At 42.2% G+C, this 22,998-nt stretch overlaps 1 protein-coding gene across 2 annotated transcripts in view; it reads right to left on the reverse strand.

Moving 5' to 3' along the window:
- LOC149315226 (protein phosphatase 1A) overlaps positions 1–22,349 on the reverse strand; it is a 46,341-nt gene extending 23,992 nt beyond the window's left edge. Inside the window, exon 1 of one of the 2 annotated variants that reach the window (XM_089522781.1) lies at positions 21,852–22,349. The gene's annotated coding sequence lies outside the window, so the exon portion shown is untranslated. The remainder of the gene's footprint in view (positions 1–21,851) is intronic. The other variant, XM_089522780.1, reaches the window with a different exon arrangement.
- Between the last annotated feature and the right edge of the window lie 649 nt (positions 22,350–22,998).

Consider the following 22,998-nt stretch of genomic DNA (forward strand, 5'->3'; position numbering starts at 1 on the left):
CACTACATGTAATTTCATGCTGTGTGGTTGTTAAAGAGTTTTTAAAAAACTTAATCCAGCACAGAATAAATTGCACAACACAGGTAGACGCAAAGGGCATAGTATAAAAGTATAAAATCAACATCATCAGCAAATTTGATAATCTTGCTGATCACCTGAATCCTAGTGTTCACAACATGCTTGTCCCCAAGTCCATGCATTACAGTATTTTGCCATTTATAACATTTAAGTTTGGAGGGTGGTTCTTTCCCTCATGAATCTTTAACATGGAAAAGCACCTTTTAATTCAGAATTTGACAATGATTGTAATTAGTTTTGGGTGGTTTCAAACATGAGCTTGAGTATGCTTAACATAAAGCTAGATTCGTGAAACTTTATAGCTCAAATCAAATTATTTTTAAAAATCCAATCTTAAAAAAATGTTCCTAAATGTTTAGGGTTAATTCTTGTTAAGTCATCCGTTTTATTCAATCTGCCCCAACCAGCTTCTTTCACCAGTGGGGATGAGATTGGAATAAGAATGAAGAGATCCAGCACCATTCTGCTGCTTCACACTGAGTTTGTCCTCCAGAGCTCTGGCAAGTCTTCAGGGAGGCTATGAGTATAGTATTAAGTAGTTACCAAGAACAATCGTAATTGTATGGCAGACGTGGTTGAGGCAGAGGTAAACTGGTTTATAAAACCAGTGTCTGACCCAAGTAAAAAACTGAGTTACATTTCATAACAAACGGCACTTCAGAATGATCTTCATGAACAGCCAAATATAGACTGTGCAATGGTAATTCAACCTCAAGGTTATGAACACCCATAATTGCCATTATGGAATTGCCAGAATGGAAAACATGCAGCTTTCTCACCAGATTAAGTTATATATATTCCAATCCTGGCTAAAATACAAATGTACTTAAATGAAAAAATCAAAAGTAAAAAAGAAACTTGGAGAAGCTAATTACTATAGATATAAAAATTCTGAAATATTGTGGGGAATTGAATCTAACAGAATTGATGTATGCTGGAATACTATATTACAACTATCTGAAAAATGAAAACATATTAAGCTATTAGAGCCAGATGGAATTTATCACGGAAGTTCTTTAACTCAAGATTTTAAAAATTTAGATTGCAAAGCATGTATTGTTATAATATGTAATTCTGTAAAACTGTAATTTCTTTCACCATATAGAAGGATCAAAATCTTCCACCTTATACAAGTATTAGAAGATAATCCTCTGAGGATGAGAGTGTGACTTGCCCAATGTCACCCAGTGGGTTTCATGGCCAAGCAGGGAATCAAACTGTGGTCTCCAGAGTCACAGTCCAACATTCAAACCACTACACTACCCATACAGAGTGACTGTAGAAGGAAGTATTCAGCACCTCAATCTGCAACAACACCCCATGGTACTGGATGCACAAAGAAGCAGGCATCCTCCTGGACCTCCAGGCATCCTGCAAAGACCCACAGAAGGTCCAGAAGGATGAGGTCACCCTCATGTGTCTGGCTGCAGGTCTGATCCAAGGCTCAAAGTGCAAAAAGAAAGTCTCTGCATAGTACAAGCATCTGATCTTTCAATACAGAACTTTTTGCAAGGCAGACTTTGACAGTTCTGTTGGTTTACATGATTAAGAGAAGGTGTTCCTAACAGGGCAAATGCCAGAATTCTGGAGTTGTGGTTTCAACTGCAGTTTCAATCACCGGTAAAATTATAAAAAGGCTTATACAGCTGTTGGTGAAATAATCAAAGCCACAGTATCCTCTACAGAAGAGATAAGACAACCCTGTTATATTGGGGCTTGGGGACAAGAACAAGTCCTAAAGTCTTTTATTTCCACTTTTAGGCTCTTCTAGTAGGTTAAAATTGCACAAATAACTTTTTGTCTTCCCTAAAGTAATAGACTGCTACTATGTATAAACCAATCTGCAGATAAAACATGTAGATAACAATGGACCCTTATTATCTGGTAAGGCAATGGTTCCCAAACTTCGTCCCTCCAGATGTTTGGGACTTTAGCTTCCAGAATTCCTGCTGGCCAAGCTGGCTAGGCCTTCTGGGCGTTGAAATCCAAAACACCTGGAAGACCAGTGCTGGTGATCACCCTAAGAGAAAATCCCTTGGTTGGCTCCCCAGAATGCCTCCAAATTCTGCAGAAGCGGGCAGGACTTCCGGGTCAAGGGATGGGACTTCTGGGTCAGAGGGGGCTTGCAAGGAACTATGGGAAGGCTAAAGGGATGGGACTTCCAGGATGGGAGGTATGTTTGGGCGGGAGGTATTTTAAAGGTATTTGGGGCCAGTATTTTGGGTGGAAATCAAACAGAAAGTTTTTAAATTACCTGGAAACCAGGGAATTCCCTGGAAACTGGCAACACTGTGGAGGACCCAAGTTTGGTAATCACTACACTAGGATTTGGTTCTAATCTAGGACCTTTTGTGGGTACCAAAATCTACAGATTCCCCAGGTCCATCATACTGAGTGGAACAGCAAAATGGTGCCCTAAAACATGACAAAATCAAGGTTTGCTATTCGAGGGAGGAGAGGGGATATTTTCAAGCTGTGGATGGTGGAATCTGTATATGCAGAATTCATGGATAAGGAGGCCTGATTGAACGAACATTTTATCTACAATGTCCTAAAAACAGCAAACACTGTAATTCTATTGCTTGACAACTTGTGTTGTTAAAGTATTTTTATTTTTTATTTTTAATATGGTAGTGTTGCTAAAGTAATGTACAGATTGTATATTGATGATTTTGAAGAGAGGTAGATGAATTTTGTCTACCAGTTTTTAGGAGACCAAGAAGTTAGCAAAACGGCATGCTGCACACTCAATGTTAATAAAGGGATGTGGGAAGGGGAAAGGATTTGTTCTTAGGGGCAAACATCTGCAAAAAGTTACTTGTGACAGTTTTATCTTTTTTTCTTCCAAAGATTTCAAGTCTGTGTACACATATGCGTGTGCACACATACACATTCTAACCTCTCACATCAACCTTCTGGAGTAGCTTATGCCAAGAAAAAGTGAACGAACTTGGAGAAAATGCAGCATTACATCACAGCTTTAACACTGTATGAAGAAAAATCCACTCCTTCTGAAACGTCTGTTTTGCATTGTTACTCATGGGGTGTGGCCTCATTAAACAGAAGAATATCATCTGGTCTATGCTGGCTCCTGCTGTGCCTTGCACTCTTTGGAAGGGTGCTAAGGCACATGACCAAAAACGACAATGGACAGAGGCCAGAGAAGACAGAGGGAAAGGCTGAGAAACGGAGCTAGGAGATAACCACAGTAGAAGAAAGAAATATGGAGGAATGGGGAGGCAAACTCAGTGGCTCACAGAACAGAAGGGGAGGGAGAGAGATTTGCGAAGCAGATGAGGGGGTCTCAGGGGATCGGGAGGGAAGGAAAAAACAGAAAGGATCCTTTCAGGGCACAAGGCCACTGGAGGAAAAATTGGGAATACAGATAAGTATGATGCTTTTGAAAACTTTAATGTCAGAAAGTGCTGCAAACACAAAAGATAGGCGAGAAACGGAGAACCTGCCTCACACCAGGAGCTGAGTCTTAAAAGCAAGTTTCCCTAGGCAACTGACAACATTTTGGAAATTTTCCTAGAACTAAGAGTAATAGAACAAGGAAGCAGACTTTTGCAATGTTGATTGAGTCTTTTAAAATCTACCATACACCCCAACACTTTCAGATTAAGGAATGATATCTCATCCCACCAACTGATAACATATTCATAGAATATCATTGGCAGCTGTATAATTAGTGTTGATAATGATATCTTTGATCCTCCACTCCCCTTTTTCACCATTGGACAAAATGTTTGAAATTTGATTTAAACTTAAATTCCAAAAATATAATTTTTAATTTTTTTAAAAAATTACAGGCTAGAATCCTGTGTCGACTTATTCACACATACCCTGTTTCCCCAAAAATAAGACATACCCATAAAATAAGCCACAGCAGGATTTCTAAGCATTTGCGCAATATAAGCCATACCCTGAAAATAAGACATAGTGATAGGCCCGTTGCAGAACGGAAGGGGGCAGGAAGGGAGCGGAAAGATTGGGGCCAATGGTTCTAAAGGAAATGGAGTCGCAAGAAATTCAGGATGGAATTCTGGGTTTGGAGAGTTATGATGATGTTCCAGAAGAAGACAACTTAACTGTATTTGAATAAATGTAGATTGTTGTACCATACTTAATAAAAATAAGACATCCCCTGAAAATAAGCCATAATGTGTCCTCTTGAGGAAAAATTAATATAAGACAGTGTCTTATTTTAGGGGAAATTCTGTGATGCACAGATGTCTGTCATTCTTTGGACATAATCCAACTGCACAAAATGTCAAAGGTTATTGCTTTTCATACCTGACACTGCAGAATGATAGAACTGAGGTGTTTTTATTGTTTGCAAAGAGCAGGGCAGCTTGTTGCTTCTAGTTACAAAGTGCCATGAAATTGTTGAACACACTCTATCTTTTAAGTTCTTCCATAAAGATATTCCAGTACTTTAAGGCATGTCTAACTAACAGTCAGCATGGCGTAGTGATTGGAGTGTTGGACTGTGATTCTGGAGACCAGGGTTCGATTCCTGCAGGACCATGAAACCTACTGGGTGATCTTAATTAAGTCACATGCTCTCAGCTCAGGGGAAGGCAATGACAAACTTATTCTCAACAGATCTTGCAAAAAACCCCACAAACATGATAGGGTCACCATAAGTCAGGGGTAGGCAACCTGCGGCCCGTGGGCCGGATCCGACCCGCCAAGGCCTTCCAAGCGGCCCCCGAGCACTCCTGCCGCCGATTTCCCCCGTTTTTTTGCCGCTCCGGGCGCCATTTTGTTTTTCAAAATGGCGGCCGAAATCTCGCGAGACCTCAGGATGGCAAAGGTCACACGAGATTTCGCCGCCATTTTGAAAAACAAAATGGCGGCGCCATGTAGCAGGCCCGTTGCAGCCCCTAGAGCACTCCAACAGGGCTACAGGGGCTGCAGTGGGCCTGCAGCAGGCTCCACCTCGCCCTCCTCCTCCCAAGAGCAGGGAAAGGAGGAGGAGGAGGCAGCAGAAGGAGGGCAAAGCCAGGGAGAAACGGAGCCAGAGCAGCAGCTGCAGCCACAGGTTGGTTCATTGGGGGAGGGGGTTAGGTGGGTGTTCTTTGCAAAATGCCCTCCCAGTAGTACTTTCTGGCTTTTCTTTGCTTGCTGCCTTTTATTTTGAATTGCATTTTAGTAATCTCCATGCTTGTAACTTTAATATTAATATTATTATTTAATTGCCCTGGTGTTCTTTGCAAAATACCCTCCCAGTAGTACTTTCTGGCTTTTCTTTGCTTGCTGCCTTTTATTTTGAATTGCATTTTAGTAATCTCCATGCCTGTAACTTTAATATTAATATTATTATTTAATTGCCCTGGTGTTCTTTGCAAAATGCCCTCTCAGTAGTACTTTCTGGCTTTTCTTTGCTTGCTGCCTTTTATTTTGAATTGCATTTTAGTAGTTTCCATGCTTGTAACTGATTATTATTATTATTATTATTATTATTTTCACTTGCCCTTGGTGTTCTATGCAAAATCCCCTCTCAATGAGAAAGAGGAGGAGGAGTGTGACTTTCCAAAGTGCATTTCTGTGTATTTTTGGTGCATTTATTGCTGAAAGGTCTGCTGTAACAATGATAGCAGTGGAGGTGGTGGTAGTGATGATTATGATGATGCTTTTGTGGAAGCTCCGCCCCTGGAGGGTGGAAGCTCCACCCCTGTTATGTGGCTCTGCCCTGGAGGGTGGAAGCCCCACCCCCAGCATGCGGCTCCGCCCCGGGGGTGGATGCTCCACCGCTGTTATGTGGCTCCGCCCCTGGAGGGTGGATGCTCCGCCCCCGGAGGGTGGAAGCTCCACCCCCGGCTTCGGCCCCCCAGTTGTCTGAGGGACAGCAACCTGGCCCCCGGCTCAAAAAGGTTGCCTACCCCTGCCATAAGTCAAGCATGGCTTGAAAGCACACAACACACACACACACACACACATACTGAGTAGGGCAAGACGACCCCCCCTTCCTGTCCTCTCCCTCCTACTGAATTAATTGAGCACAAACTGTTTTTAAACACTTTGAATGCAGTTTGCAGGAATGGAAGTAAACTGTGGACAAAAGAGGAAAGTGGGAGGAGAAGAGAGAAACTAGACATTCAGGTGGAGTCATGTTGTCCCTAAAGGTGGCATGGTCGCGTGCATGTGCTGCCACTGGGGACAACAGAACCTGAGCATCTGCGGATTTTGGTAATGGGGGGACCCAGAACGGATCCTTCGTGGATACCAAGGACCGACTGTAATAACTGCATTGGGGAATAAGAGGTGTTACAAACAAATTTCATGATCAACAAACAGGATGCCTGCCTAAATACCCCTAAAGGCCTGATCTTGGAAGTTAAGCAGGGTCAGCCCTGGTTACTACTTGGATCAGTTAATACCAGGTGCTATAGGCAATTAATACCAGGTGCTACAGGAACTAGCAAAACCACCTCTGAGTATTCCATGCCTAAGAAAATCCTATTAAATTCATGGGATTGACAGGCAATTTGAGGGCACACAAACACACATTGGATATGAACTGCTTGGTTACTGCGCAAGAAAAGTGGGATCATGGGGAGATTGGACTGATGGGTCTTGGGATCTATCTCTTCCAACTCTAGAATTGTATATTAATTCAATTCAGTTCATGCATAACACAAATAGCTAACGGAACCTTCTCTAACACGTAGGGGGCTGTCAATACACAGGTATGAATACTCTCCAGAAGATGTATTTTAGAAGTAACAGGAATTATTATTCCTAAATGTCATTAGAGTTCTCCATCTCTGATACAAACAAAAGTGGACAGGTCAAGGAGAAAACAAAGGAGATGTGTAAAGGAAATTAATTTCCATTTGGAGGTAAAGGAGCAAAAATAAAGGGAAGAGGTCCCTTGGGACTGCATTCTTCTTCTTCAGTGTCCACACAATTCCTCAGAAATCTCTACAGAGTCAGATGCTGGAGCTCTGCTGACTAATTTAAAATACTCATGTGCCCTGCAGAAGTAGCCACGTGATTAGTCCTTTCTGTGAGATGAGCTCACATGGATTTATATTAATGCCCTGTCCTTTCAGCCCCCATGCAGGAGAATTTAGATCAGTGCACAACAGCAGCTACAAAAATTATACATTCATATACTCAATTAAAAAAATAAAAATAGGATGATGCAGCTAGGGCAGATCAGTCAATTTTCTCCAATGAATTGGATTTCAAAACCATATAATCAGCCCTACCCACAGTTACATCATTCAGACTCAGCCGCCAGTGACATCAAATCGCTTTGTGGAAAAGCAGCTTCAACTACTTCCATGTCAAACTTGCTTCAAAAGAAGACTAAAAAATGAACAATATTCAGAAGCAAGCTCTGACAGTCAAAATACATAGGCAGCAGGGCCCATTTACATCTTTCAAAAGAACATCATTGAAATATCACCCACATCAAAGAAATTTCTATGGCAGGTTTTGTTTTGTTTTGCACATTTTACCCCAACCTCAGGTGTCTAGATGGTTCATCATCATTGGTCATACCGGCTTACTCCTTGTCCTACTCCAGGGTGAGATATTTTTTCTTAATGTTACTCCTACTCCTGTAAAAACCTCTTATTTCTTTACTCCTACTCCCCAGCCCTGGGAAAAAGCTCCAGTTGCTTTGCAAGGCTGGTGTGGTGTGTGTGTGTGTAAGTGTCTCTCTTTGCCTCCCACTCCCTTCCTCAGTGCAATATAATAAAATTGTTTTTTGTTTTGGTGTTTGCATGTACAGTATAATATAATACTCCTGCTCCTGTAAAATCCTCTTACTCCTTACTCCTACTCCCCAGCCCTGCAAATATTATTACTAGAGATTTGGATAGAGATGTGAAGGCCGGGGGGAAAAACAATAGGAAAAAAAATGAGAAAATGGGGAAAAATCTGAAAAAAACCTGAAAAAAATAAATTATGGAATGTTTTATTTTAGCATGATTCAGGAAAAAAATGGGGGGACAGCCCCTCCCCCAAATTTTTCTGGGCTTTTCCCCAGGCCTTCACATCTCTAGACCTGGCCTTAGGGGCTTGGACTGGATGGCCCTTGTGGTCTCTTCCAACTTTACGATTCTGGCCATCTGATAAATGTTCAGGAGCACTGTGCTGACATAGTGAAGCAGCTCTGGTATTTTATGGAGATAATGAGCAGAATCAAGACTTCATATGCACACATGGCTATACAATTACCACTATATCACAACAGCCACCTATATTACAGCATTGGATTGAGAAGAATCTGATATTATGAATAATCATAGAATGCATGGCATAGATACAAGTATTTTACAAGTGATAGGAGGCAGCAAGAATGGATTTGCAATTGACACGCAGCACAGCAACCTCATTCAACCTCATTCAACCTCCTGTGTTACAGCATACAGCACCATCCCCCCTTATGCATATTTTGAGGATAAGCATGGCTATAATATAAGGTTTGTGCATCTCTAAATCTCAAAGTATTTTCTTTTCAAACACAAAAGCTACCACGCACCACCATGAAGAGCACAAAAGAACCTTACTTACTTCTAGCATTTCTCTAGGGCGTAAGCAGCCCTCAAAACAACATACATTAAATAAAATGAAAATAGTGAAATAATTTTAAATTCTAACAGCAGTAGTCAGGTGTTTAAGAACATCCATGATTTTAGTGTGGTTCTCTCCACGGGGATTTTTCTGGTGCTTGAGACTATAAACTATCCTGACATAATTCCTTAAGGGGAGATATAACACTATTTCTATAAATCTATAACATTTTATATCATATGTGATGGAGGATGTGAAATTTATATCACTACTACATTATTACTATTACACTGTTCACTATATGATAAAAAAGAAAAGTTATCCAGATAGCCATTACACAACATATCCAATACAATAAAGATGAAACAATGACTGGCATCCTGTTGTTTACTACCAACAAGAATAGACCTCTTCAATCTAATGGTGAGTCAATATGTAGGTAAATCCCACAGCTTCTTGTGAGTGACTAAGAATGCATCATTTATCTACACTTGAATCCATGAGTGAAAACATTTCTACAGGAGGTTGGGAAAACAGAATTTCAGATAACTGAAAAACATGCAACTTATTTTCATATCAAACTCAAGCTTGCTTTACTGCATTAGCAACATAAAATGCTGCACTCATAATATAATATAATGTAAGTTGTACTATTATGTATATTTATGAAATGTAAAAATGTGAAAGCCTTAATCATAATTGTCTAAATCAATTGTCCAAATGTGTTTGGTTTGTTTAGATAGAGTTACAAGCTTGGTAGATGAAGGGAATGCTGTGGATATATTTATTTATTTATCTCGAGTATTTATACCCCGCTCTTCAGCAACAAAGGCTCTCAGAGCAGCTCACTTTTTTAAATTAGACAGTTCCCTGCCTTCAGGCTTACAATCTAAAAAATATTGTGTATCTTGATTTCAGTAAGACCTTTGACAAGGCCTCCCATGATATTCTTGCAAAAAAGCTAGTAAAATGTGGACAGCACAATGCTACTGTTGGGTGGATTTGTAATTGCTTAGCAATAGCTTCTCCTCATACTGCCGAGCAGTGACTTCAGCAGGGTGCCATAGGGTTCTGTCCTGGGCCCAGTGCTATTAAACATCTTCATCAAAGACTTTGATGTTGGAATTGAGGGAATGCTTATTAAATCTGCAGATGATATTAAATTAGGAGGGGTAGCAAATATCCCAGAGGACAAGGTTAGAATTCAAAATTACCTGCTGGACCCAAACTAACAAAATAAATTTCAACAGGGAAAATGTAAGGAATTACATTTAGGTAGTAAAAATAAAATACACAAATATACGATGGTTGACATCTACCTTGACAACAGTGCATTTGAAGGGGATCTGGGAGCCTTAGGACACCATAACCTGAACAGGAGTCAAGAGTCAGATACATCAGCTAGAAAAGCCAAAGCGATTCTAGACTGCACCAATAGGAGTACAGTGTCCAGACTGAGGCAAGCAACAGAACCACTATATTCTGCATTGGTCAAACCTCACCTGAAATACTGTGTTCATTTCTGGGCATGACAATTCAAGAAGGATACTGACAAGCTGGATAGTGTCCAGAGGACAGTGACCAAAATGGTGAAAAGTCTGGAAACAATGGGCTATAAGGAGCAATTTAGGGAGCTGAGTATGTTTAGCTTGGAGAAAAGAAGGTCAAGAGTTGACATGATAGTCATGTTTATGTATGTCATATTGAAGATGGAGCAAGCTTGCTTTCTGCTACTCCAGATACTAGGAAAACAGCAATGAATTCAAACTAAAGGAAAAGAGATTCTGCCTAAACATGAAAAACATCCTGATGGTAAGAGCTGTTCAACAATGGAATACACTGTCTCAGAGTGTGGTGGTCTCCTTTTCTAGAGGTTTTTAAACACAGGCTAGATGACCATGTGTTCGGAGTGCATTGCTTTGACTTCCTGCATGGCAAGAGGTTGGGCTGGATGGCCCCCTTATGGTCTCTTCCAACTCTATGATTCTATTATTAGTTTTATTATTATGCAAAGAAGAATGCAGAGTGGTCATCCCCCCCCCCCCCCCCTGCTATTCCTCTTCACCCAAGGAGCCCTCTGAAAAGTCTTGGAGACACATGGTGGGTCCTCGGCAACAGCGTGAGGATCCAATTCATTATGCCTACATTCAGCAAATTCATTGTAACAAAGCAGCTCAGAAGAAAGTTTATGGAAACAAATCTGGTTGACAGTATGATACCTTACCTAATATGACAACTGATATGGAAAACCTCATGGAACACATCAATTTTACTGTTGTTACTTTTATTATGACTATTATACACTGCTAATCTGTTTCATTAAATACAAAAGCTGCAGGAACAAGTGTTTAGAATACAATTAGAATACAGTTAACTAGTCACGCCTGTTACCATTGAAGGTAAGCTTACCTATGCAGCTCTAAAGTGTAACATACAGTATGGTCACTGTATGAAATACATCAACCTCTTCTTCATTACTTCTTAAAGCGTTTTAAAAATGTCGCCTGTTTGGTTGCTTGCTGTTGCTGTTTTTGTGTGCCTTCAAGTCATTTCCAACTTACTGCAACCCAATATTAGATACTCAAAAATCCCATATGCCTCCTTACAAATCTAAAAATACATTCTCTTTCACTTTGTGGCTATGATATATATAAAATTGAATTTTGATTATTCAGATATCTGGTAAAAGTCAATTAAAATGCTATATTTAATTATTGAAGGTATTGGGTGTCATCTGTTTCTACATTATTTACGAAGGCTTCGCTCAAAACACTGTCTGTTAGCTGGATTGCAGTAATTACTGAAACAAAGAGCACCACAAAGTTTTGTCAAACTGGGGCATACAATGTTATGCTATACACTTAAAGAGTGCATTTTAAACAACTGAAGGAATAATTCTAGATATATAAAGTGATTTTTCAGGACCGACACAAAAGTCAATTTCTTGTATTTACTGGTATATCCTCCCTTTTCTCCCAGCCCCATTTCCCTGTTAGAAAACAGTAATAGAATAGTATACGAATTAATAAATAGCATTCACTTAAACATCAGTATAAATAAAACAGCTGACGAACAAATCTATTATAAAGAGAACACAGTGTCCCGAATTCCATGAGGGCAATTTACAAATACTGGAGCACATTCTGTGAGTATAAACTATCCTCAGAACCCAGAATGCTAAAACTAAAATCATGAATCAGCGACTTCCATAACTTCTGAAGTGGCAAAATCTAACTTCCAGTTAAATTTGATGAACAGCTGACTCAAATGTTATGTGCTACTCCCCCATAAGTTAATAATAAAGTAGCCAGTAACCCACACACATGCTTCAGGTCTGGGTGCAGAAAACTTTCTGCTCTCCCTTATTCAGTTAAATTAGAGTACTTCCATAATCAACATAATATATGTATAGATTACTTATAATCTCTACAATCAACATGACATATGGATAATTACTTGTACTTTATATAATACCAAAATGAATAATATAAATCTTAACACAGTTCTATCTTTGCATCATTGTCTTGATTTCTTACCCAGGCAGCCATTAAGTACTGCATCAGTTGACCATGTTTGACTGACATAAATAAGAAATATGAATTCTGTCCACTTTTCTGCAAATTAGATGTTCCACTTTAAATGCAGTGTAAAAAACTAATCTAATTTTAAACCCATTTTATTTGTTTAAAAACACTCATGCAACATTACAACGCCCTAGAATCTAACAATAAACCAATTAAACTGTAATACCTGGATTAGAACCAATTCACACTTCAATCCTAAACTCATTCAGTGGAATACATGTTTGAAAACAGAGGCTCACAGCTCTAGCACTTTTGAAAACAGCAGTAATAACAAAGCAATCTGCACAAATAAAAGCACAGCCTGGACTGCAACACTTATTGTCAACAAGTAAGTTTACTTAAAATTACCAGAGTATGGAGATTGGTTGGCAAAGTTGTGTCAGTCATCTTTATCAAATGCAGCCTGTCAACATTCAGAATTCTAAAGTGGCACACAGCTAAGCAGAGATCATAGGGATAATTCCTCACTGCAGCTTGAGAGAAGGCAGAGGGCTTACAATCACACCAGAAGGGGAGGACCAATTGGTGGACCTCTGGCTGTGTTACTTAATCAGCAATCACTGTTCTACATCCAAATTAACACACACAACATTGCATTTGCAATAAGAGAAATTGGGAAAAATAAATCACCAGGAACAGATGATATTCCAATTGAATTTACACAGACAGAATCAATCCAAGTGCTAACAAAAATATGTCAACAAATATGGAAAACAAAACAGTGGCCAACAGACTGGAAACTATCATTATATATCCCCATCCACAAAAAAGGACACACAAAAGACTGCAGCAACTATAGGACCATACCATTAATTTTACATTCACGAAAAGTTATGCTAAATATTCTGTAGCACCGACTCCAACCACACATGGAGAGAGAAATCCCAGAGAAACAAGTGGGGTTCAGGAAAAGAAGAGGTGCTAGGGACCGAAGCAAAACTATGGACGGTATTTAAAGAGTTGGAGATGCCAACATATCTGTTAATACTGATGAGAAATGTGTACTTAGGACAAAAAGCTACTGTTAGTACAGAATATAGAGAAACAGAATGGCTTCCAACTGGAAAAAGGGTCCAGTAAGGCTGCATCCTATCACCCTATTTGTTCAACGTGTATGCAGAGACTATCATAAGAAGAGCAGGTTTAGACTCACACGGAGGAATGAAGACTGGAGGAAGGAACATCAACTATCCAAGATATGTAAATGACACCATACTACTAGCAGAAAACATCTTAGATGTGGAACAAGTACTAAAGAAGGTTAAAAAAAGCAAGTGCAAAGGTAGGTTTAATGCTGAACATAAAGAAAATAATAACAATGACCACAGAGGAACTACATAAATTCAACCTAGACAATGAGGAAATCAAAACCAGATAAAGAATTCCCTTGGATCAAACACTGACCAGAATGGAGACTGCAGTCAGGAAATCAGAAGAAGACTAGGAGTGGGAAGGGCAGCAATTATTCAATCACCATGTACAGATACAAGAGCTGGACAGTGAAGAAAGCAGGCAAGAGGAAAATTAACTCTTCTGAAATATGGTGCTGGAGAAGAGAGCTAAGGATGCCAGAGACAGAAAAAATGACAAACAAGTGGGTTCTTGAGGAGAAAAAGTCAGAAATTTCTCTGGAAGCCAAGACAACCAAATTAAGGCTACCGTACTTTGGTCACAGCATGAGAAAGCAATACTGATTAGAAAAGACAACACAGCGGGCTTGCTGTATGCGAACTTGAGCTCACAGGGATGGCAAGCCCAGGGGGGCAAAACAGTGCATGTGCAGCAGCGCACACAGGAGCACAGCGCCATTGAAATCAACAAAACTTGAGGTCCCACAGTTTTTCCCATATGCTGGGGAGGGGGTCTGGAATGGATCCCCCGCATGTACAAAGGGCCCATGGTAATGCTAGGGAAAATGGAGGGCAGTCAAAAGAGAAGTAAACTACACATCGAGTGGATAGACTGAATCAGAGAACATCTTGTAAGTTCACAGGCATGTACCTACAAGACTTAAGCAAGGCAGTGGAGGACAGGGGGGCTTGGAAATGTCTCATCCACAGGCTCACCATGAGTTGGGGATGACTCAAGGGCAGTTAACAACAACAACAACCAAAATTAAGTATTTAAAGCTCTATCCACTTTCATAAGAGAAGCAATATAAGCATGTTTCTCCCCGTGGAACCATCTGGAATGGAAGTGTTTTCATACGGTTGAATCCTCTGAATGTTTTTGGTGTCAGTACACCATGTTAACTGTATGTCTGATTCTAAACCCAGACAGGTTAGAAAGAAACTATACAAAACAGAGCACCATTTGCCCAGACCATTCCATCCAAAAGCTATTGCTGTACTCCAAATTTAGATTGTTCAATATTAATTTTTAATTAAACTTTGGTTAAATGTTTCAGTACTTGGCAGCTGAAATTTAGCTTACAGACACACTACCTGGGATCAGTGTGGAAAATTTTAAGAGAACTTCCTTGAGTTTTTAAAAATGAAATAACAAACTATGAACTAAAGCATCATGTTTAATACTAACTACTATTCAGACTACAGGAAACAAGAACCCACCTAAACATTAGGAAGAACTGATGGTAAGAGCTGTTCAAGAGTGGAATGCATTAGCTTTGGAGTATAATGGAGGCTCCTTCTTTGGAGGTTTTTAAACAGAGACCAGATGGCCACTTGTTGGGAGTCCTTCCTGCATGGCAGGAGGGGGTTGGAGTGGATGGCCCTTGGGGTCTCTAACAACTCTATGATTCTACTACATTTTAGAGATGGACTTTACACAAATGACCATCTATTTCACTTCAGTCAAGTATTCTATGAAGTCAAGACTACGTTTGTATAGATGGAAGCTAAACTGAGGAATCTTTGCACTTCAGGCTTGCAGAACTGTGGGGTGCACATTTCATGTAAAAGCAGGTAATGGTTTGGCCACTGTACTAGGACACTAGAAAACCAGGGTTCCATCACCCATGGAAGCCCACTGGGTGACCTTGGAAAAGTCACATTCTCTCAGCCTCAGAGGATGGCAATTACAAACCCCCTCTGAAGAAACTTGCCAAGAAAACTCTATGATAGGGTCCCTGTAAGTCGGAAACGACTTGAAGGTGCACAACAATAACCATCTCCCCATATGTTTTTTTCCTAAAGCATTATTATTTATATCCACTCCCAAAGAGTTCATGTTGCAGTGCCACAGGTAACTGTGGCCCTCAAGCTGTTTTTGGAATGCAATTTCCATAATCTCTTATGACAGAATGCAAATGACAGAATTAGCCAGAAAAGGCTGATGGAAGGGTTTTGAGGGTATTGCTTTCACTTGTACAAATCAGGGATCGTAGTTTCAGTCAGCCTTTCTGTAACTTGTGCTTCATTTCAGGCAGCCTTTCTGTAACTTGTGGTATGAAGGTGGCTTGTTTTGCAATTAGCCAGAGTTCCCATTAGACCAAAATAAGTGAAGAACAATTACAGTAGCTGAATTTAAGGAAAGCAAATGCTTCTGAACTTCTTTTCCAAGCAGTGTGGAAAGAGGTGGGAGCAAGAAGATGCTAGGCTCATTCCATGGTTTAGTGTTACATCAGTGTGGCCAGTAACTTGTCTCTGGTCACCAAATAAGTTTTGGAAGGAAGATCCGACAGTGGATCTCCCCAATCCTGGTATGGCATCTAATCCAGAACACTACACATGTTAATACAGATGTTTATGTTTAAAGCTGATGTTTCTAAGGGCCCGAACAGACAGGCCAAAATAAAGCTGCTTCAAGTCACTTTGGAGGTATGCTGTTTAAATGACACACACATCTTAAGAGGCCAGAAGCTGCACCAAAGCTGCACTCCAGTCCTTAGGATGAGGAGGGCCAACTGTATAAGTTATATGTTCTGTAACATATAAGATTTTGCCTCATAAAGCTCACTTTACACATAATCTGTTTGATCACATTGGCTTTAGGCAACATCCTTCCTCCTGCCTTGTCCTCTAAAGACCACTGTTAAAACTGAACTTGTCACCTCATCTCCACACTAACAAAGTTCTGCATTCCTATGGACATTCTCACAGACTGCTATACAGTTCTGACACTGGATTTTCCTCTCTACTACATGCATCTGAGGAAGCAAGCTCCAGTGTATAAAAGCTCATGCTACCAGCTTCTTTCTTTAAGTTAGTCTAAAAAGTGCTAATAGATACTTTTCCATATTGGTTTTCCAGACTCACATTGCTATCTCTTTGAACTCTACTTGGATCACATACAATGGTCCCTCCACATTTGCTGGCGTTAGAGGTGAAGGATCCCCATGAAGGTGGAAAAACCACAAATAAAAAAAAGGTTAAGAGGTGATATGAGAAGGTTAAGAGGTGATATGATAGCTCTGTTTAAATATTTGAAGGGATGTCATATTGAGGAGGGAGCAAGCTTGTTTTCTGCTGCTCCAGAGAACAGGACCCAGAACAATGGATGCAAGCTACAGGAAAAGAGATTCCACCTCAACATTAGGAGGAACTTCCTGACAGTAAGTGCTCTTCGACAATGGAACACACTCATCCCTCGGAGTGTAGTGGAGTCTCCTTCCTTGGAGGTCTTCAAATGGAGGCTGGATGGCCATCTGTCGGGGATGCTTTGATTGTGATTTCCTGCATGGCAGGGGGTTGGACTGGATGGCCCTTGTGGTCTCTTCCAACTCTATGATTCTAAGGAAACACCTCTCTAGGAATTTCCAGGTCCTCCAGTGCACTTCTATGGTCAACATCTGCCAGAAGTTGATCACAGAATCCTGCTGGAAGACCTACAAATGCCCAGAGAAGTGCTGCAATAGTAAACTTCCAGCAGATTTTTGCTGGAGGACTTAGAGATTCCTAGAGAGAACATATTAAGTAAAACCGCAAATAATCAAATTTGCAAAAGTCAAAGCCACAAATGTAGAAAGCCAACTATATATTTTTGTAGTATTCCAGTATGAATAATGGCAGAGCTGTTAAGAGCAGACTGCAATTGCTACTGACTTGGGCCAAGCCCTCTTTACTCTAGGCAAGTAGCTAACTGGACCTGCTGCTGGCTGTTAAATCGCTACAGGTCTTTGTTTTGTTGCAACAGACTAACAAGACCACCTAGACATTTTAAACACAACATAGTTATAAGCAGGTGAATGGATTCTAAAATGTTAATTCATCTTAAATGGTGACTGATAGGATAAATGAGGACAAAGTTCTAACAACCATTGAAAACGATAGCTAAAATTGGTCAATGAGGTGAGAAAACTGAGTCCATAGTACCTCTCAGGCTTTCAATGAAGGCACTAGCTCTTTAACTCAGTTCAACTACAAAATGGAAACATCCTCCTGCTTTATAGAGGCCCAAAACACACTGCAGAAATAATCCGGTTTGAGACTGCTTTAACTGCCCTGGCTCAATGCTAGGGAATCCTGGGAAATGTAGTTTTGTGAGACATTTAGCCTTCTCTGTCAGAGAGCTCTGGTGCCACAATAAACTACAATTCCCAGGATTACCTAGCACTGAACCAGGGGAGTTAAAGCTGTCTCAAATTGGATTATTTCCGCAGTGTGTTTTGGACCAGACCCCAGTGAATATCAAGTAATATCAATAAAGAATGTGAAATGCTCTTCATGAAAGTATTTCTCATTTAGCACCCCAATCCTCACATTATACTAGGGAAAAATCAACAGGATCTGACTGCCAGATATTTTCTTAATATGGTGAGAGAAGCACAAGAGTTTTAAAATGGAAGACGCAAAGTCTGCTTCATGGGATCCTACATTAAAGGCAGTAAGTCTGGTTCCAGTGTGTGGAAAGCAGTCTGATGAGAGTCAGCTCTAAAACTATTTTGCCATGTTTAGAATTAGTCTTGAGCTGTCATCCATATGTATAAATATTCCACCCATCTGGCTCTTGAAAGAAAACAGAGTCCCAGAAGAAGATTACCTGGCTACACTAAATCCACATATTCACCATTTTTTTCCAGATCGGGCTTCCAACTTCCCTATTTACAGCTTTATTAAGAGCGGGGAAAGACAACTGACTGGTTCTCTTGATTCCTTCTTCCTTCAGGGCTCTGGGCAGCCAAGGTTAGAGTACTAAAGGCCTAACTTCACTCTTTACCTTTAGCAAAGCGGACACCCTGACTGCAAACTGAATAAAAATTGCTGGGTCATATTCAGATTGCTACTTCTGTAGCAAAAAAAACTTTGCAGAAGAAAAATTTAGAACTGATCTGCTGATAAGTCACAAACATAGGAAGGAAATGTCACTCTCCTGAAGACTAGAATATGATACATGCTCTTCACCATGTGCCAAGATACCTTCTTTGACAACAAAGTCATAAAAAAAATTACAGATCAATTCCTCAATACAGATGCAATTCTATCATTTAAACTCAGAAGCAGTCCCTCATCCGCAAGACAATAATTACATCAAAATAACACTGCAGCTTGTTGCTGTCATAGGCCCAAAACTGCTTTCAAAACTCATCCTGTTATCCCACATTATAGAAACCCATTTGAAACTATCAGCACCAGAGGTATGCATACTCTGTAAACACAATGTAGAAGTACAAAAGGGTGGGGTTTTATTATCTCATGAGATAACATGGGTCCTTTTTGGGGACAAAGACAGCATAAAATGAAATTAATAATGATGGTGATGATGATGATGTGCATACTGAGCTGAAGCTCAACATTAAGGCAATCGCAGCTTTTATTTCATACATATTTGTAAAAACAAATTTCAACCAGTTAAGGCCCTTCGACATTGTGTGCAGAGTGTCTAATGAAATTGGGAAATAAGAAGGCTCCTTATAATTTCCAGAGGTCAAAGGTCCAGCATTATATATAATTTTTTACCTCTCTCCACAACTACCACAAGCAACAAACACAAAATATAACAAATATGTTAAATCTGCTTGAGTTACATAATTCACAGTCTGCAGAATTATTCTTTTCTCAGTGCAGAATCTGGAATTCTTTTTAGCATACAACAGATAAAAACCCTTAACAAAAATATGCACCATAAACAGCCACACAATCCCTGTATTATACAAGTGCACTTTGCAAGCTGTGGGAAAAAATACACCTAATTAACTTTTCTATTTCAAAGGGCAGTGGTGCAGCCCTCAGAAATACGCTGTCTCACACCCCACTTCAGCTATGCAAAATGCCACAAGAGGCAGCACATTTACATAACCTTTTTTTGTTTTGATTCATTTCCCTTTCCCACACCTTTTCTCTCTCTCTCTCTCTCTCTCTCACAGAGTCAGTGGCAGCCGCTGCTGTGCGTAGGAAGGCAATCAGTAAGGCAGACTGCTTTATAAATATTGCACATTTGAAAGTATATACCTAGCAAAATGGATTGTGCAGCAGGGTGGGGTGCTTTATAAATAGCTGCTTTTATTAATGGTTCTCCATGAATGATAGGAGAATGCTCCGCAGCAGGAATAGAATGTGTGCTCATAACCATAATTAATAAATCCTGGCAGGCAAGGAGCCCCCGCGCCCACCACCGCCATCCCTCCAGGGAAAGAAAGAGACATCATCCTACATCACCACCAGATTGAGTTGACACAAACAATGAGTGCCAAGAAATCAAGTCTGAAACACGGAGGTGCAAGCCCATTTAGTAACTCCTTCCATATACAGAAGACGCTCAAAGCATCTGTATCCTACGCTTCATTGGAAAGTTCTGCTGAAGGCAAAAGGATTTTTCCTGCAAGCAAAGGTTTTAGTAGCACACCTATGAGATTTGCAAAGCACCACTTACTATGAGACTGTGTGTTTTTAAACCTTGTTCTCACACTTTTGAGGGAGAAAAAGGCACCTTGCCTTTGGCTTAGCAGCACTAAAACTGTCCATGTAAGGCCTTCTAAAGCATTCACCCCTCTCCCCTCCCTCTCATCCCTAAGGAGAAAGAGGGGAAGGGATAAGAAACCCACCACCAGGAACTGGCTCCCATTGTGGGAGAAAGGCGGGATATAAATCTTTGAAATAAACACATGAAAGAAAGAAATAAACTGGAGACCTATTCTTCCACTGCTCCCCTGGGAACCCACTTCCTCTCCTCCTCTCTCTCTTCTTGAGGCTTCCGCCTTGTGTAAGCTCCTTGGGGCAGAGGCCTTTGGGCTGGTTAGTGTGTCCAGAGCCCTGATGACATAGACCAAACTTTCATCCTCCAAGTGTTTGGGAATTCATCTCCCAGAAGCCCCAGCCACCTTGCTATGAATTATGGGAGCTGGGGTCCAAAACACTTGGAAAGCCAAAGTTTGGCAATCATTGATATAGTAATATAAGCAACTGGAATTCATCTCCCAGAAGCCCCAGCCACCTTGCCAGGAACTCTGGGAGCTGCAGTCCAAAACACCTGGAGGACCCAAGTTTGGGAATCACTGAATAGACTGATAATATTCTCCTGCTGAGGTTAGACACAACTACTGTGACAGGCAGTGTATGGATGTACCCCAGTGGTCCTTAAAGGGGAGAAGAGACTCAGAGTTGCTTGGGGGAGGGGAACTGAGACTTGGAGGCCCATCATCCCCTTCCTCCTCCCCCCAAACCTTTCTGTCCTGGAAGGAAAAAGAAATGCAAGGAGGGTGCTGGGAACCTGAGGAGGCAAAAGAAGGAGGCTATTTCCTTACCAAATGTTAAAATATGAATATACATATCTTTGTTCGCGAAGCAAAGCCAGAGAGAGAATGAAAACATGCACAACGAACAATCAAAGTGTTTTTATGCGGAGCAAAGCGGGGGGAGAGGGAGGGAGTTGAAGGGTGTCTTGGTTTGAGGATTGGACTATGACTCTGGAGCCCAGGGTCCAAAACACACTGCGGAGATAACCCAGTTTGAGACCGTCTTAACTGCCCTAGCTAAGTGCTAGGGAACCCTGGGAATTGTAGTTTATTCTGGCACCAGAGCTCTCTCTGACAGAGAAGGCTAAGTGTGCCACAAAACTACAGTTCCCAGGATTCCCTAGCATTGAGCCAGGGCAGCTAAAGCGGTCTCAAACTGGAGTATTTCTGCAGTGTTTTGGATCCAAGGTTTAAAACAAGGGTGACCTTGGCCCAGCCACACTCTCTCAGCCTCAGGAGGAGGCCATGGCCAGCCTCCCTTTAAGAAATTGTGACCCCCCCCCCAAAACCCCCGCCTATCCTAGGCTGGCTTTAGGGTCGCCTTAAGTCAGAAACACAGAGAGAGAGAGAGAGAGGACTTGAAAAGCAGTGACGCATCCCATTCCCTCAACAACACTCGGCTCCTTCTCCTCCTCAAAACGTCAGGCGAAGCGAGGAGGATCCTGGGAGGAAGGCTAGCCCCCTCCCCTGCATTTAATATTGGGACCACTCGATTGTTTTTCTATGTCTTTAGCTGTACTGTTTGGGGTCCGGCTGCTTTGACTGCCCTGGTTCAGTGCTATGGAATTCTGGGAACTGTAGTTTATCGTGGCACCAGAGAAAGCTAAGCGTCTCTCACAAACACTACAGTTCCCAGGATTCCCTAGCACTGCCGGTTTGGCAGCGCTTTAACGCTTTGTCTGGCTCGGCTGCTATGGAATTCTGGGAGTTGGAGTTTGTTGTGGGGCCCAGAATTCACAGCCTTGAGCCAGAGTTAAAGCGCTTTATTTCTCCCGTGTGGATGAAGCCACAAAAGGCCCACTTACCCCGCTGTTAAAGAGGAGGAAGAGGAGGCTGCAGAACGAAGCCTAGGCCAGACCGGGCCTCGCCGGCCGAGCCTCAGTTCATTCGCTCGGAGAAGGCGACCAGGACGAGGGCGACGGCTGCTGCTGCTGCTTCTTCTCCTTCTCGTCGCTGGCCCTCAGCGGGGACCGCGCGCTCATCTCTCCCTCCGCCCCGGACCCTCCTCCTCCCCTTCAGCCTCCCGAGGCCACACGAGGAAGGCAGCCACCCTCGGCAGCCCCTTCCCTTTCCTTCCTTCCTTCCCTCAATTCCCTCAGGCGAGGCGCAGGCCGAGAAGCCAGAAAAGCCAGGCCCGCGCATGCGCAGAAGAGCCCCGCCGCGAGAACTGGAGAAGGGCGCGCGCGCGCGGAGGGATGACGTCACGCCTGGGCGCGGGCCCGCCGCCTCTGCTACTGCTGCTATTACAGTACTACTGCTGCTGCACCTTCCCTTCGTATTCCAAGCGTACGCTCTTTTCCTCCTCCCCCCCTGAGTGACGTACGTAGGTACGTGCGTGCGCGCTCCCGAGTGAGGACCGCTGTGCGCTGTAGGAATTCCAAGCGCGCTCTCCCTCTCGGGCATGCGCGCACCGGGAGTCGAACGTTGTGAGCGCATGCGCGCTGAGAGGGAGCAGGAGCGTCGTGCGGGTTGTATGTATTCCAAGCGCGCCTCTCCCTTGGACGTGCGCGCGCAACAGCCCCACGGTGTCGAACGTTGACGTGAGGGCACGCGCTCTGAGGAGGAGGAAGCCGATAGTAGTGTATCCCAAGCGCGCGCGCTCTCTCTCTCTCGAATGGAACGTTGACTTTGGCGCATGCGCGCTGAGGAGGAGCAGAGAGAAGCCGGCAGTAAGCGTTGCGCTGTATTCCAACAAGCGCGCTCTCTCTCTCAAGTGGAACGTTGACGTGAGCGCACGCGCACTGAAGCCTCTCTGCCTCATCTCCCTTACCCCCCCCTCTCTCTCGAGTAGAACGTTGATGTGAGCGCATGCGCGCTGGAGCCTCTCTGCCTCATCTCCCCTACCCCACCCTCTCTCTCTTTCGTGAAAGGTTGACGGGAGCGCATGCGCGCTGGAGCCTATCTTCCTCCCCTCCCCCCTCTTTCACTCCTCCCCCTCCCATCCACAGCCAA

This window comes from Sceloporus occidentalis, unplaced genomic scaffold (genome assembly GCF_023333645.1).
Source record: "Sceloporus occidentalis isolate IW3139 unplaced genomic scaffold, rSceOcc1.0.p SCAF_4, whole genome shotgun sequence".
NCBI classification, from domain to species: Eukaryota; Metazoa; Chordata; class Lepidosauria; order Squamata; family Phrynosomatidae; genus Sceloporus; species Sceloporus occidentalis.